Here is a 15,296-nt window from a genome sequence, read left to right on the forward strand (position 1 = left end):
AGCTGGGTCTGGAAAGATGGCTCAGCTGTTAAGAGCTCTGGCTGCTCCTTCAGAGGACTCAGTTTGGGTCCCAGCACCCACATGGAAGCTCACAACCATCTGTAACTCCGGTTCCAGGGGATTCCATGCTCTCATCTGACCATATGGGCACTGTATGCATGTAGTGCACAGACATACATGCTGGCAAAATACCCCTACACACACACACACACACACAAACACATACAGACACACACATACATACACACACAGACACACAGACACACACACACACACATACAGATACACACACACACACACAGTGGAAGCTGTTAGCTAGGCATGGGGTTAATAGTCTGTAATTCCAGCCCCTGAGAAGTAGAGGAAGAAGGATCAGGATTCAAATTCATCCTTGGGTGTAGTGTGAGTTTGAGGGTAGCTGGGCTACATGAGCCAAGGCTCACAAAAAAAAAGGGTGTGTGTGTGTGTGTGCGGGGAGGGACAGGGCAGGGCTAGAGAAATGACCCAGTGTGTTGCAGAATATTTGTTTACACTGTGTGAAGGTGCGTCACTGTGACTGGTTTAATAGAGAGCCGAATGGCCAATAGCTAGGCAGGATTTCCGGGGAGAAAGAGGAGGAGGAATGGAGACATGCAGATTGCACCAGGAGATGCCAACAGGACACCGAGGGAGTCAGACATACAGAATGAAAGAAAGGTTAAAAGCCATATGATAAATTGTAAATCAATAGAAGCAGGTTAATCTGAGTTATAAGAGCTAGTGGGATAAGCCTAAACTAAGACTGAGCTTTCATGATTAATAAGTCTCCGTGTTGTTATTTGTGAGCTGGCGGTCCTGATGAGAAAGTCTGCAACATCAGTGGTCGAGAGCCTCTTGAAAGGACTGGAGTTTGGTTTTCAGCACCCATATCAGGCAGTTCACAACTTCTGGTAACTTCAGCTCCAGGGGATCTGATGCCCTTCTCTCTCTCTCTCTCTGTCTCTTTGTCTCTCTGTCTCTCTGTCTCTCTCTCTCTCTCTCTCTCTCTCTCTCTCTCTGTGTCTCTCTCTCTCTCTCTCACACACAATCTTGAAGAAGGGGACAGGGGGCTGCAGGTTGGAGCTCAGTGAGCGAGGCTTGCCCAGTGGGTCAGTTTTGCTGGCCTCTTCACATCTTGACCTTGGACCCTCAAGTTTTGAGACCTGTGAGCAAACCAGTAACTGATTACATCTCTGTGGTCCCTGGTATGATGCTATGGCAGCCGGAGGAGACGCAGGCAGTGAGTGTCAGAGTGAGGAGCAGAGCCTGTCACAAAGCATGCTGCACAGTCTGCAGCTTAATTCCAGAGAGCTCCCTGGAGCAACCCCCTGTCCTTTTCTGCAGAAAGGCTGCCGATGACATCTGTCCCCTGCCCTGGGCAGCTCTGCACACGTTCGGGGCACTGGGTGGTATATCCCTGTCGAGAAACAGACTCTCTGCTCTTTGAGGCAGGCTGAGTAGGAACAGGAGTCGGAAGGGCAAGTTCAGATCTGAGATCTGGTCCAGCCGTGCCTCCGAGTGCCTTCATCTTCCTGGGCATCAGCTTCTTCATCTACAACTGGGGCTAAGAAGGCCCAGTTCCCAGGGATGCCACGCCTACTACACCCTTTAGCTCAAAGGAGCATAGACTTAAATGTTAAATAGATTTTTAAAATTTTTTAAAAGATTTATTTATTTATTTATTTTATGTATGTACATGAGTGCTCTATCTGCATCTGTACCTTTATGCCAGAAGAGAGCATCAGACCCCACTATATATGGTTGTGAGCCACCATGTGGTTGCTGGGAATTGAACTCAGGACCTCTGGAAGAGCAGGCAGTGAACAGACTATCCCTTTAGACCAGTGGTTCCCAACCTTCCTAATGCTGCGACCCTTTAATACAGTTCCTCATGTGTGTGACCCCAACCATAAAATCATTCCACTCTTGCTTCACAGCTGTAACTTTGCTACTATTATGAATTGTAGTGTAAATATCCGGTATGCAGGATCTCTGATAGAGGACCCCCAAAGGGTCGCGACCCACAGGTTGAGAACCAGCGAGATGACTCTCAGCTGCCCATGCCCAACCACTTAACTTCAATTCCCATAACCCACATAGTGGGGGAAGAGAGACAGTCCTTGGAAGTTGTCTGGCCTCCACACACACTTCCTGTGCCCTCCCCCCCCAACAAATAAATGTAATAAAAAATTCTCAAAATTAATATGGGGTCATTGAGGTGGCTCAGCAGGTAAAGGTGCTTAGTCTGGAAGCCTGAGCTCAATCCTGGAAAACCACATAGAGGTGGAAGGAGAGAACAGACTCCTAAAGGTGTCCTCTGACCAACACATGCACAACACACACATTCACACACCGTTAAATAAATACAGTTCTTTAAAAATTAATGTGACGAGAGCCATTCTTCAGATATCATCTCCCACCTTTTGGGGTGGATTCACGTAGAATCAAATTCACAACAAAGCCAAGGATGACCTTGAACTCCTGATCCTGTCCTCCTGCCTCAACTTCCAGAGTGCTGGGGTTACAGGTATATGCCACTGTGCCTGGCCTTCGCTTTGTTGGGGAAGCTCCCTGAGCGTCTTACACTTTACTAATCAAGTTATAGCCTCAGCCCCTCAGCTAAGTTAAAAAAAACAACTAAGACTCCTGTCTTCCTGTGGAAACTGACAGAGATCTTTTCCATCTTAGAAATATTAAAACATATCAAGAGAATGCAAGTGAGTGACCTGATCACGTTTCCTCAGGGGACAGTGACTGTGCAGGTGCCTCTGGGGCGTGTGTGTGTGCGTGTGTGTGTGTGTGTGTGTGTGTGTGTGTGTGTACATGTGTGCACGCGTGAACTCCATTAAGCGCTGATAGGCAGGATGCCCTAATCTCCTGGAGACAGTTAATGGATGACTACAGTGTTCCTGAAAGACAGTAGGATTTTAATGACTTGTGAACAGAAAGTGCTGATTTATGGGCTGGGTAAAAAAATGCTTAATCGGAAGTAAAGTTAGGGTCCCTAACACCGGGGATAATTAGAGCCATTTGTCACATGTGAAAGGTTGTGTGTGTACATGTGTGTGTGAACATGAGCATGTACAGGGGCCAGAGGTCGACATCAGGTATCTTCTTCCGGTTTTTATCTTTTCAGGTGAGTCACTGGGACCTGGGGCTATGTATTTGGCTACTCTGGCTGGCCTGCACGCATCGTGGATCCTCCTGTTTCTTATAGGATTATAAGCAGGGCCTGTCTGCACCGGGGTTTACATGGGTGCTGGGAATATGAACTCCGGTCCTCAGGAACGTGTGGGGCGAGTGCTTTCTGACCGAGCTGCCTTCTTGAAGCCGGGGTTGGAGAGCAGAGGGGACAGTGTGGGAGGAAGGATCCTGGGGACACGGAGAAGGCCTGCAGGACGGCCAGGGCAGGGCACGTAGGAGTGACAGACCCCATGAGAACCTCCCTGTGCATTAGCGAGTCCCCCACCCCGAGAGCAAGCACCACCGCTGTTTACCCAGAGAGCGATCAATCACGTGGTGGGAAATGCAGAGTAGAGCCCGGAGCTGGAGACAAACACCGGACACAGCCTCCATCTGAGGAACACGGGGGCTCTGGGGCAGGGGCTTCTGTTTGCTTGGTTGGTTGGGTTTTTGGTACCAGGGTCTTGCTAGGTAGCTGTGTTAGTCAACAGAATGAGTATGTATTCAAAAGGGTGTATTCAGTTGGCTTACACAATACCGTCTAAGACCCCAACAATGGCTGTCTCCTACTGAAGAGGCCGAGAACACCTTAGCTGCTCGGTGCACATGGCTCGATGCCTCAGTGGGCCCTGAAGGCCTGGGGGATTCCTGGAGAGTCACTGGTCTCCAGTCCACATTGGATGACTCAAGTCGTCAAGAATGACAGAGTTGCCTGCAGCAGCAGCAGTGACAACTTTCCCTGCTCCGGCTTCCTTCTACCTGGCGGCCACTGGAAGGTGCCACCCAGGTTTAGGGTGGGTCTTCTCACTTGAATTAAACTGATGGAGAAAACCCTCACAGGTGTCCTCGCAGTTTGCCTGTTACCCGATTCCAGATCCAGGCAAGCTGACAAAGCATCATCATCACTGCGATTCTCCTGCCTCAGCCTCTGAGTACTAGAGTTTTGGAGGAGGGTAGACCCAAGAGGCTCTTCCCCTGTGTTTCAATGCAGGAGAAATCACAAGCAGGTTTGGTTCCCAGTGCCTGCACCTGGAGGCTCTCAACGCCTGTAACTCCAGGCGCCCTCTTCTGGCCTCCATGGGCACCTGCAGTCACACACTTAGACATAAATAAAAATAAAACAATTTTTTGTTTTGTTTTGGTTTTTTTCCAGGTAGAGTTTCACTGTGTAGCTCTGACTGTCCTGGAACTTGCTCTGTAGACCAGACTGGCCTAAAAATCACAGAGATCCTCCTGTCTCTACCTCTGGAATGCTGGGATTAAAGATGAGCACCACCACCACCACCACCAGGATAATAAATCTTAAAAAAAAAACACGGAGAGATGTCAGAAAGAAACTGCTGCCCAGAGCTGAGTTCAATTCCAGCACCACATGGTGGCTCACAACATCTGTAATGAATCTAGCTTCTTCTGCAGGGATACATGCAAACAGAATACTGTATATATAATAAGTAAATAAATTAAAAACAAAACAAAACAAAAAAATTCAGACAGGGGAGTGGAGGGGAAGGTGAGGAGAAAGAGAGGCAGCCCTGAGTCTGTCATTATTAGATAATTCCAGGTACATTCCAGGCAAATGCAAGCCAACATCCACAAGTGACAGTCCCCATGATTTCACACACCACTCCATGCCATTATTTCTTTTTTAAATATATCTTCCACCTGAAAACTGAACATGTTAAGCTGGGTGTAGTGTCACACACACCTGAAATCCCGGCTTTCTGGAGGTGGAGGCTGGAGGGTCAGAAATTCAAGGTCATCCTCAGCTATACAGTCGGTCTGAAGCCAGCCTGGACTACATCAGACTTTGTTTCTAAATAAATAAATAAATAAATAAATAAATAAATAAATAAATAAATAAAGCGAGCCAGATGGCTCAGCAGGTCCAGGCGAATGTGTCAAGCCTGATGACCTATATTCCATCCCGGGCCCCAGATGACAGACGCAGAGAATCAGCTCCTGCAGGCTGCCCTCTGAATGCCACATACATGCTGTGCATGCCCACCTCTGCAAGTAAATAAATGTAATTAAAAAATTAAAAGAACAAAGCAGTAAACGAAACCATCTGAAACAAAACAACCCCTGCAGAAGGAGCACAGCACACGTTTGTGCTGTAGACGGGCACTTCATGTTCACACTGTGCAAGGAAACCCACTTAGAGCTCTCTTTTGTTTACTCAGGGGACAGGTGTGCCTTTGCCTTGGCATGCATGCGGAGGTCAGAGGAAACTTTCAGGAGTCAGCTCTCATCTTCTACCGTGCAGGTCCCGGGAACTGAACTCAGATCACCGGCCTTGACAGCACGCACCTTTACCTCTGAGCCATCTTGCCAGCCCACTGTCCCGTCATCTAAACTGTTGCTCCGACCCGTTGCTTTATACACTTGCACTTGTTCTTAAGAGGTTTTGTTTTGTTTTCGTTTTTCTTTAAAATCCATGTCTCTAATACTGCATGCTACATGTCTTCATCAGGTCACACCATATTTATTTTAAAAATATCCAGAAACTTCTCTCCCCTCACTGGAGTTGGGGCAGTGACCAGAACGGCAGGGCCAATCAGAAGACTCCCAGGGCAGTGACCAGAGGCAGGGCCAATCAGAAGGCCCCAGGGCAGTGACCAGAATGGCGGGGCCAATCAGAAGGCTCCCAGGTCCGTCACAGCCTTTTGGGCCACATAGGAAACTCCTCAGGTTACTGGTCCCTGCTAATCAGTTTAGAGAGCTTAAGCGTCATATTCTCAAATTCTGTTTTCAAAGAAATGGGACTTAAGTCAACCCAGATGGGATAAATGTCACCAAGAAGGACCTCACCAGCTGCAGTCAAAAGTTGTCTGAAGCCAGTTGGGCAACTCAAAGCCACAACTCTGCCTTTGCAACTGTGGATTCTTCTGAAACATGGCGTTCGTGTCAGCTACTAGTCCAGTCTCTAAGAAAAAAGAAAGTTAGAACAAAATGCAAATTGGAAGGGCTCAGAGATAGCTTTGCGGTTAAAACGCCTGCCAGCCAAGTGTGAGGACATGAATTCAGATCCTTGGTGCTCACATAAAAACCTGCAGTGCTGGTGAAGGAGACAGGTGGGTCTCTGGGGGTGCTTGGCTGGCCAGTCAAGCTGGTTCTGTGAGAAACCCTGCCTCAAAAAATAAATGGTGGAGAGGGTTGGAGAGATGGCCCAGAGGTTAGGAGTGTGGATTACTCTTTCACAGGATCCAAGTTTGGGTCCCTGCAACAGCATTGGGTAGCTTCCAAGAATTTCAGAAAGTCCAAACCTGGGGTGGGGATGGGCATGGGGTAATTGCTGATCCTGTAAATGGAAATGCAGTGGGGGTCGCATCAGAAGCTGTCCTCCAGGCCTGGGTCCACAAAAGGAGGGTGTGAACTAGGTCACGGAGCCACAGAGCAGCCTTTTCCCTGCAAGCAGTCCCCTGCCTCCACCCTCAAGTGAAGCTGTCAGGGGCAGTGCCTCAGGGTCCCCATCATTCCGTAGCTGGCATCGTGCTGGAGCTGAGGAACTTACAGGGTGTGTGCAGAGGATGGCCGCTTCCCTTGCTCCTCCTCCCTGAGGTGTGAACTGTGACTATAGCCTTAAATAGTCTCGGTTTGGTTGTTGGGTGGATGCAAACCCATGCCAGGCAGCCAAACTTTTCCTTGTTCCTGCCTGACACAAAAATGAAATAAAATAAAGTATAGAACTTAAGTTAATATTTTTAAAAAAGGAAGAAAAAGCCAGAAGAGGCTAGAATGAGCAAACGTTAGTTGAACTGATAGCAGAAGGGCATTGAGGCCTTCGCTTCACTGGGGATGAACTGACTGTGGTAGTCTGAAAGAAAATGGCCCCCAAAGGGAGAGGCACTGTTAGGAGGGATGGCCTTGTTGGAGGAAGTGTGTCACTGTGGGGGCAGGCTTTGAGGTCCCTTTTGCTCAAGCTTCCCTCAGTGTGAGGGTCAGTTGACTTCCTGTTCCCTACAAGATGGAGGACTCTCAGCTCCAGCACCGCATCTGCCTGCACGCCACCATGCTCCCCGTCATGATGACAATGGACCGAACCTCTGAACTGTAAGCCACCCCAATGAAATGTTTCCCTTATAAGAGTTGCTGTGGTCATGGTGTCTCTTCACAGCAATAGGAACCCTGAGACACTGCCCCTCTGAATTGGGCATACCCCAAGCTGGAAGAGGGGCCCTAGTGGATGATAATTAAAATTACAGGTATCACTGGCATCCTAAGATGCAACCAGAGAAAGCCCAGAAGACTGCAATTGTCGAGGGCCATTTTCTTTCTTTCTTTCTTTCTTTTTTTTTTTTTTAAAAGGTCTTGTTTATTCTTATGTGTGTGGTGTTTTGCCTTCATGTATGTCTACGCACTGCCTGTGTGCCTGGTGCCTTAGAGGCCAGAAGGTGGTGTCAGATCACTCAAGGGAGTTAAGGCCAGGTGGGCAATTGAATGAAACCCTGTTTACAAATTAAAAGTGAAAGGAGGCTCAGGGCATATAGCTTAGTGTTGGAGTACCTGCTGTCACATGTGGGGGCCTGGGTTCCAAGCCTGCATCACCAACAAAACAAAACTCCCAAACCCCAAACAAAACTTTTAGAATTCTGGCATTACTGTAGGTGGTAAGGCCCTCCACATAATTCCCCCAGCTTCTCTTACATCACCATAGTATATTTGTTAAAATGAAGACATTAACATCAGTACAACAATAAAAACCTAGGGCTGGGGAGATGGCTCAGAGGTTAAGAGCAGTTGCTGCTTTTCCAGAGGACCTGGGTTCAATTCCCAGCAACCACGTGGAGTCATAGACGGTTGTGAGCCACTATATGGGTGCTGGGAACTGAACCCAGGTCCTCTGGAAGAGCAGCTAGCGTTTATCATCATCTCTCCAGCCCACGAGCAGAACTACTACGGTACATTTCTCTGGAGTCCACCCAGAGCCCAAGGGATAATGCTGGGTGCACAGTGGGGTGACTGGGGTGGGGTGGGGAGGGGTGGGGTGGGGAGGGTGGGGTGGGGAGGGGACCAATAACACGGTAAGTGGTTTATCTGTGTGGCCCAACTTCATGAAAGTTCAAACAGAAAGTTCCAGGGCTCCGAGGACCAGGTCTGCCAGACCAGCTGGCAGAGCAGGTGGGGCACGTCAGCACAGTCACTTTTTCTGCCAGGCACTCGAGGAAATGGGAGATTTGTCATTTCCTCCTGTCCCTACTGACCACCCAGCTAGGTGGCCACAGCCCTCGGGAGCCACAGCCTAAGTCACTTAGTGACACCTTAAGGTGAGGTGGAGAACTGGCCGCTCCCCACTCGGAGACCCCCTCCTGGGGGCGTGGCCACAGGGAAAAGCTAGCCATTGAGTGAGCATCAGGTGATGCCCGGAGGGAGGGAGCTCTGTCTGTGCCTAGTGTGCATAAAGCCCTGGTTCCATCCCTAACACCTTTAATCCCGGCACTCAGGATGCAGAGGCTAGCCCCATCTACATAGTGAGTTTCAGGCCAATGAGTGCTATATAGTGAAACTCTATCTTAAAATAATATATATATATAATAAATAAATGCAATAAAAAATTGAGCAGATCAAGTTTTTTTTTTTTAAATAATTTATTTAACTTTATTTTATGTGCATTGCTATGAAGGTGTCAGATCCCCTGGAACTGGAGTTACAGACAGTTGTGAGTCACCATGTGGGTGCTGGGAATTGAACCGGGTCCTCTGCAAGAGCAGCCAGTGCTCTCAACTGCTGAGCCATCTCTCCAGCCCCGAGCAGATCAAGTTTTAAGAGATGCTGGAGGACGGCTTCCCTTCCCCCTTTCCCACCCCTCAAGGCCCCTCCTCTTGGTCTTTGGCACAATGAGCTCCGTCTGCAAATCTGTCTACTTATTTGATTGTGGTCCTTGCTCTCACAGCCCTTCCGGATTCCTGTCCGGTTCCACTATCAAGATTTACATTTAAATGTGGAAGTCTGATCCGCCATGAGAGGTAATCAATGGGAAATGGTTCCCTCTTGGCCAACTGCAAGGGAAGTCATCACTGAAAACGAATTGTGTTGGCAGCTTCAGGTCACAGGGAGCACACCCTGTCCCATTAGAGGGTCCAGCGTTTGCTGAGTCCTGGAATCTACACACAAGTGATACTTTATGTCATTTGAGCAAATCAAAGGATGGAGGATAAATTCCCATACTCTTGGTGCAAAAGGCCCAAAATTTTAGTAGCATTCCTTTTGGACAGTTACTATAATCGCTTTGCATTAACATGGCCAAGTTTCAACTGAGTTGATATGTATAAAGCTTACTGTATTGTGATTGGTGGATTTTACAGCTGTATGTTGACACCCCATTCAGAACCTGGTAGAATATGGTGGTGCTCACCTGTAATTTCAACAGCTGGGAGGCAGAGACGGGAGGGTCACAGTCCAAGGGTAGCCTCATCTACATAGTGAATTCCGGGACAACCTAGGCTATGTGAGACACCCCCATCTCCAACCTCTTCTCACAAAGGAACACTCAGTAACTTGAGGTTTTTCGCTTTTTTTTTTTCCACAGGGTCTCACTATGGGGAGCCCAGGTGGGCTTTGAGCTTGCAAACCTCCTGTCTCAGCTTCTTAGATGTTCAGATTATAGGCATATACCATCATGACCAGCTGAGATTAAATTCTATGTGCGTCTATGTGTGAGTATGCATGCGTGTGTGTGTGTGTGTGTGTGTGAGTGTGTGTGTTTCTGTGTGTGTGTTTATATCTGCCTGTATGTGTGTGTGGTGTGTATGTATGTGTGTGTGCTCAAGCATGTGTGTGCACAAGTGCATGCATGTGTGCCTGCCTGTATGTGTGTGCATGCATGCACATGCCACAGTATGTGGAAGTCAGAGGACAACCTGCAGGAGTCAGTTTTCTTCTTACGCTGTGGGTCCTTGGGATTGAACTTGCATCACAGCCTTGGTGGCAGGTGCCTTTACCCACTGAACCATCTGTGTGGCTGCAGATTTTTTGGGGTGGTTTTTGAGACAGGGTTTCTCTGTATAACAGTCCTGGCTGTCCTGGAACTCAGAGAGCCACCTGCCTCTGCTTTCTCCTCCCACTGTGTGGGTCCTGGGTGGTTGGTATTGGCAGCAAGCACCTTTACCCAATGAGCCATTTTTGCCGACCCGAGGTTAGAAATTTCAATAAGCTCATCAATCTGGAAATACAACCTCCCCCCCAATCTTTTTTTCTTAGACAGGGTCTATCTAGAGAGTCTTGGCTGGCCTGGAACTCATGGAAGTCCTCCTGATTTGGCTTCCTGGGTGTTAGGATTCAAAGCATGAGCCATCACACCTGACAGCTCACTTTCTGGACTAAGAAGCAGCTCATTTTAGCCAGTGGTGGTGGTGGTGGTGGCGGCGGCGGCGGCGGCGGCGGCAGTGGCGGCGGGGCGCACACCTTTAGCCCCAACACTTGGGAGGCAGGGCAGGCGGATCTGAGTTCAAGGCCAGCCTGGTCTATAGAACAAGTCTCAGGACAGCCAGGACTGCACAGAGAAACCCTGTCTCAGGGAAGAAGGAAAAAAAGTCAGCATACTAATAGTCACTCAGCATCCGGAGAGTTTCGTTAAGTCAGCCCACAGTCTGGTGCAGACCCCGGAGGCTAAGCTATTATAAGCTTCGCTATAATGGGATGACAGTTACTATCTGCCTCCAGGGAGGAGAAAAAAAAACAAAAAAACTGTGTTTAGGAAGCTAAAGGGGGTAACAGCCTAAGCTGCCCTTAAAGGACCACAGTTCTGGGGGGCCATAGACCCACTCCTTGTCACATACCATTTGATTCTTACATTTGTCTGCCGACCTACAAATTCACAAGTGCTCACCAGTAAAATCCAAATCATGTTTGCTTCCTGGAGGCTTCAACAAGTGCAGATGATGGATGGAGGGATGGATGGCGGGATGGCTCGATGGCTCAGAGGGTAAAGGAGCTTGCGGTTAAGGCTGATTGATGGCCTGAGTTCAATCCCCAGAACCATTACGGTAGAAGGAGAGAGTGGACTCTTGCAAGTTGTCTTTTTGATCTCTACACCCACGAGGGGGCCCACGAGTGTCCTCCCCCAAGACCCCAGAGAGACAGAGACAGGGACAGCAAGAGAAAGAGAGAGGGGGAGAGAGAGAGAGAGAGAGAGAGAGAGAGAGAGAGAGAGAGAGAGAGAGAGAGAGAGAGAGAACATTTAAAAAAATAAAAATAGAGCCGGGCGGTGGTGGCGCACGCCTTTAATCCCAGCACTCGGGAGGCAGAGGCAGGCGGATCTCTGTGAGTTCGAGGCCAGCCTGGTCTACCAAGTGAGTTCCAGGAAAGGCGCAAAGCTACACAAAGAAACCCTGTCTCGAAAAACCAAAAAAAAAAAAAAAAATAAAAAATAAAAAAAATAAAAAATAAAAATAGGCCGGGCGGTGGTGGCGCACACCTTTAATCCCAGCACTCGGGAGGCAAAGGCAGGCGGATCTCTGTGAGTTCGAGGCCAGCCTGGTCTCCAAAAAGAGTTCCAGGAAAGGCGCAAAGCTACACAGAGAAACCCTGTCTCGAAAAACCAAAAAAAAAAAAATAAATAAATAAATAAATAAATAAATAAATAAATAAAAATAGGACGGACACCAGCTGAGGACTAAGACCTGAGGTTGAGCCCTGGCTTCCGGGTGCATGTGCACACATGTGCACACCTCTCCCCAGGTACAGGCACATGCATATGTACACCCAGATACACAAAGGAGAAGGCCATTTCCAAGGTTAACAAGCCTACATTGCCTTCAGAGTGCAGGTGACAGTCATCATCCAGACTCTCTTCCAGGTTTTAATATACCACTGGGAGCAGGCTCCCAGCATCCTTTGCAGCACAATGACCAAAGGCAATTTTCCAGCTGTCTTCAGGGGGAGGGGCACACACCCCATCCTACCTAGAGTTTAGGTTGTCACCCAGGGCCTGGTGGTGAAGATGTGGACACAGGAAGAAGGCAGACAGAGCCCAGAGCCAGAGGTGAAGTCTCAGCCAGCTAGAGGCAGGCTTTCCAACACTCAACCATTAGCTTATCGCAGCAGGTGGCTTCCGGGAAAGCCGAGCAGAGCAGGGATTCCCAGGGCCTGAGGGGAAGCAGCTGTTGGTCCAAGGGTGCCGATGCTCAGCTATGAGATGAAGGAGGGCCAGCGTGGAAGGTGCAGCAGGGTGCCATGGCTGACGGCTTTTGGTCCCGGGTCACACAGGCGCTCAGGTAGGCCAGGCTGTCACACTGGACGGGCTGGACATACACACTTCTGTTGAGTATTTTTAAAAAGAAAAACTTTGGACCGGTTTTGTCACCACCTACCCAGATCTGTCACTCTAAGGACCCACTCCTGGAAGTGGAGACAAGCTGGGAAGGAAGCTCTGGGCAGGGACAGAATCCAACTCCTCCACACAGGTGGAGAGTGCATGCCCTGTGAATAAGAGCAGGGAGGGGCTGGGTGTTGGCTGAGCCCGCTTCGGGCAAACCTTGTAACACAAACCTGCTAAGAACCAAGATTAGGGGCTGGGGAGATGGGAAAGGGACAGCTGCGTGGGGACCCGAGCTCTGTCCCTAGACTCCACTTCAAAGACGACAGGAGTGTGGTGCTGTAAGGCCTCGCAGTGGACACCTCACACACTCTTCCAAGGACCCAGGCTCAGGTCTCTGCACCCACGTCAGGTGGATCGCAAATGCCCGAAACCCCACCCCCAGGAGGTCTGATGACCTCTTCTGGCTCCCATGGCACTGCATTCACGTGACATTCTCTGTCTCTCACAAGTGTACAAATGAAATAAATACAAATGAGATGGGGGGGGGGCGAGATATTTCTTACTCTACTTGGGAAGTGGAGGCAGGAGGATCAAGAGTTCAAGACTGACCTTGGGGCTACATAGGAAGTTCAAGGCTGGGCTATCTAAGACAATTCGGGAAAACAAAAAGCCAGGAGTGTTGGTGCTGGTGGTGAGGGATGGGAGGAGTCCGGTCAGAAGCAGGAGGTCCCTAGGGCAGGATGGCCAGCCTAGCCTAAGCACTGGGCTTCACACCAGTGAGGGACCTTGCCTCAAAAGCCTGGATGGCATCTGAGGACTAATAACATCCATGGCTGACCTCTGGTCACACATGTACATCTGCATGGACACACACACACACACACACACACACACACACACACACACACACACACAGAGAGAGAGAGAGAGAGAGAGAGAGAGAGAGAGAGAGAGAGTCAACCCTACATAAACCACCCCTACACACTTTACACACAGGCCCAAGTGTACATTTGCAGAACCCATCTTATCCAAATTTCCAGCAAACCCTGGGACAGGAGCAAAGTGGTGACTCACGGGGCTGCTGTTCACTCGTGCTTAGGAAATATTGCTCGGGGTTGGAGAGACGGCTGGGTGGCTGGGTGGTTAAGGAGCTCTTGCTGCTGCTCTCTCAGAGAATCTGAGTTTGATTCTGAGCTCCTACAACGAATGGCCCGTTGTTGCCAGAGACTTCCTGCCTTGCCCACAGTCAGGACAAATCCTTGTCACCCGCCAGTCCCACAGCCGCTCAGACCCAACCAAGCAAACACAGAGACTTATATTGCATACAAACTGTATGGCCGTGGCAGGCTTCTTGCTAACTTTTCTTATATCTTAAAATAACCCATTTCTAGAAATCTATACCTTGCCACGTGGCTTGTGGCTTACCAGCATCTTCACATGCTTCTTATGCTGGCGGCATCTGGCAGTCAGTCCTTCTGCCTTCCTGTCCTTTTATTTCTCCTCTCTGTTAGTCCCGCCTATCCTTCCTGCCTAGCCACAGCCGATCAGGTTTTATTTATTGATCAATCAGAACAACTTGACATACAGACCATCCCCCAGCACAGCCAAGTGCAGACCATCTCAGACACCTGCACTCAGGCCCATGGTCCTAATCATCCTCTATGCGGACCTGCTGGGTAACGCCACAAAGAACCCAAGAAGGGCTCCCACAGGACATACAGAACATCCCACAGCAGCCCGTAACTCCAGCGATAGGGGATCTGATGCCCTCTTCTGGCCTCCATGGGCAACTGCATTAACGATACACACTCTCAGGGCTTGGGATGTGGCTCTGGAGCCTGAGACACATGAATATGGGAGCCTGAAAAAGAAGAGGAGGGGAGGAGGAGGAAGAGAGGGAGGAGGCGAGGATGAAGAAACCCCGGACAACAGCAGCCTACCGTCAGTATTCTTTCTCGGAGCCTGGGTTGCGGCCCCTCACCTTGCACCTGATGATGGCCCCTTCTCCTGGTTCCAGCTCTCGAGAGGATCCAGGAGCACAGGGGCAGCCAAGGTAACTCATGATGGCACTGAGAGCTGACACTGCTTCCTTCTTGGACACTGTCCACAAGGCGCACAGGAACCCCCAGCGAAGGAGCGAGTTGGTGCACTACCAGCTCCTAGCTCGGCCCGCGAGGCTTCACAGCTGAGGCGGGGAATAGAGAAGCCAGGCTTCAAGCAGGCAGCCGGACCTGAGCTGGCATAGAGCAGCTCTTCCCTAAGCGCTTCCAAGCTTCTATATCCCTTCTTTTGCCCCCCCCCCCCCCCAATTGAGACAGCGCCCTGCCCTGTAGCCCAGGCTGGCCTCGGTCTCACTGTGAAGAGTGCCTTGAACTACTAATCCTCCTGTCTCCAGCTCCTCACTGCTGGATTCCAGCACACAACCTTGTCTGGTGTATGTGGTGCTCAAGCCGGGACCCAGGATTTTGAGCACACCAGGCAGGTGCTCTTCAACCGAATTATTCTACACGTCCTCCTCCTCCTCCTCCTTTTTTTTTTTTAGAAACAGAATGTATGTAGCCCAGGCTAGCCTGGTCTCATTATTTTTTGTCCCTTAGCCTGTCGAATGATGAGATTACAGCCTGCAACACCACACCCAGATGAAGCTCCTTTTAAAGAATGTATTAAAAAAGATTACCAGCACACTGGGCTATTCCCTGTCAACCCTACTAATGAATGCCAGGGAGTCTGGCCTCTCATTTCGTTCTGCAGGTCATTTTTGTTGATTTAGCTCAGATGGCTGTGCTGGGGGGTGGGGGTTGGACGGCAGGGTTGAAATGTCTGTTTCCAGGCATTTCAC

The sequence above is a fragment of the Peromyscus leucopus genome, chromosome 1 (genome assembly GCF_004664715.2).
Source record: "Peromyscus leucopus breed LL Stock chromosome 1, UCI_PerLeu_2.1, whole genome shotgun sequence".
Classification (NCBI taxonomy): Eukaryota; Metazoa; Chordata; class Mammalia; order Rodentia; family Cricetidae; genus Peromyscus; species Peromyscus leucopus.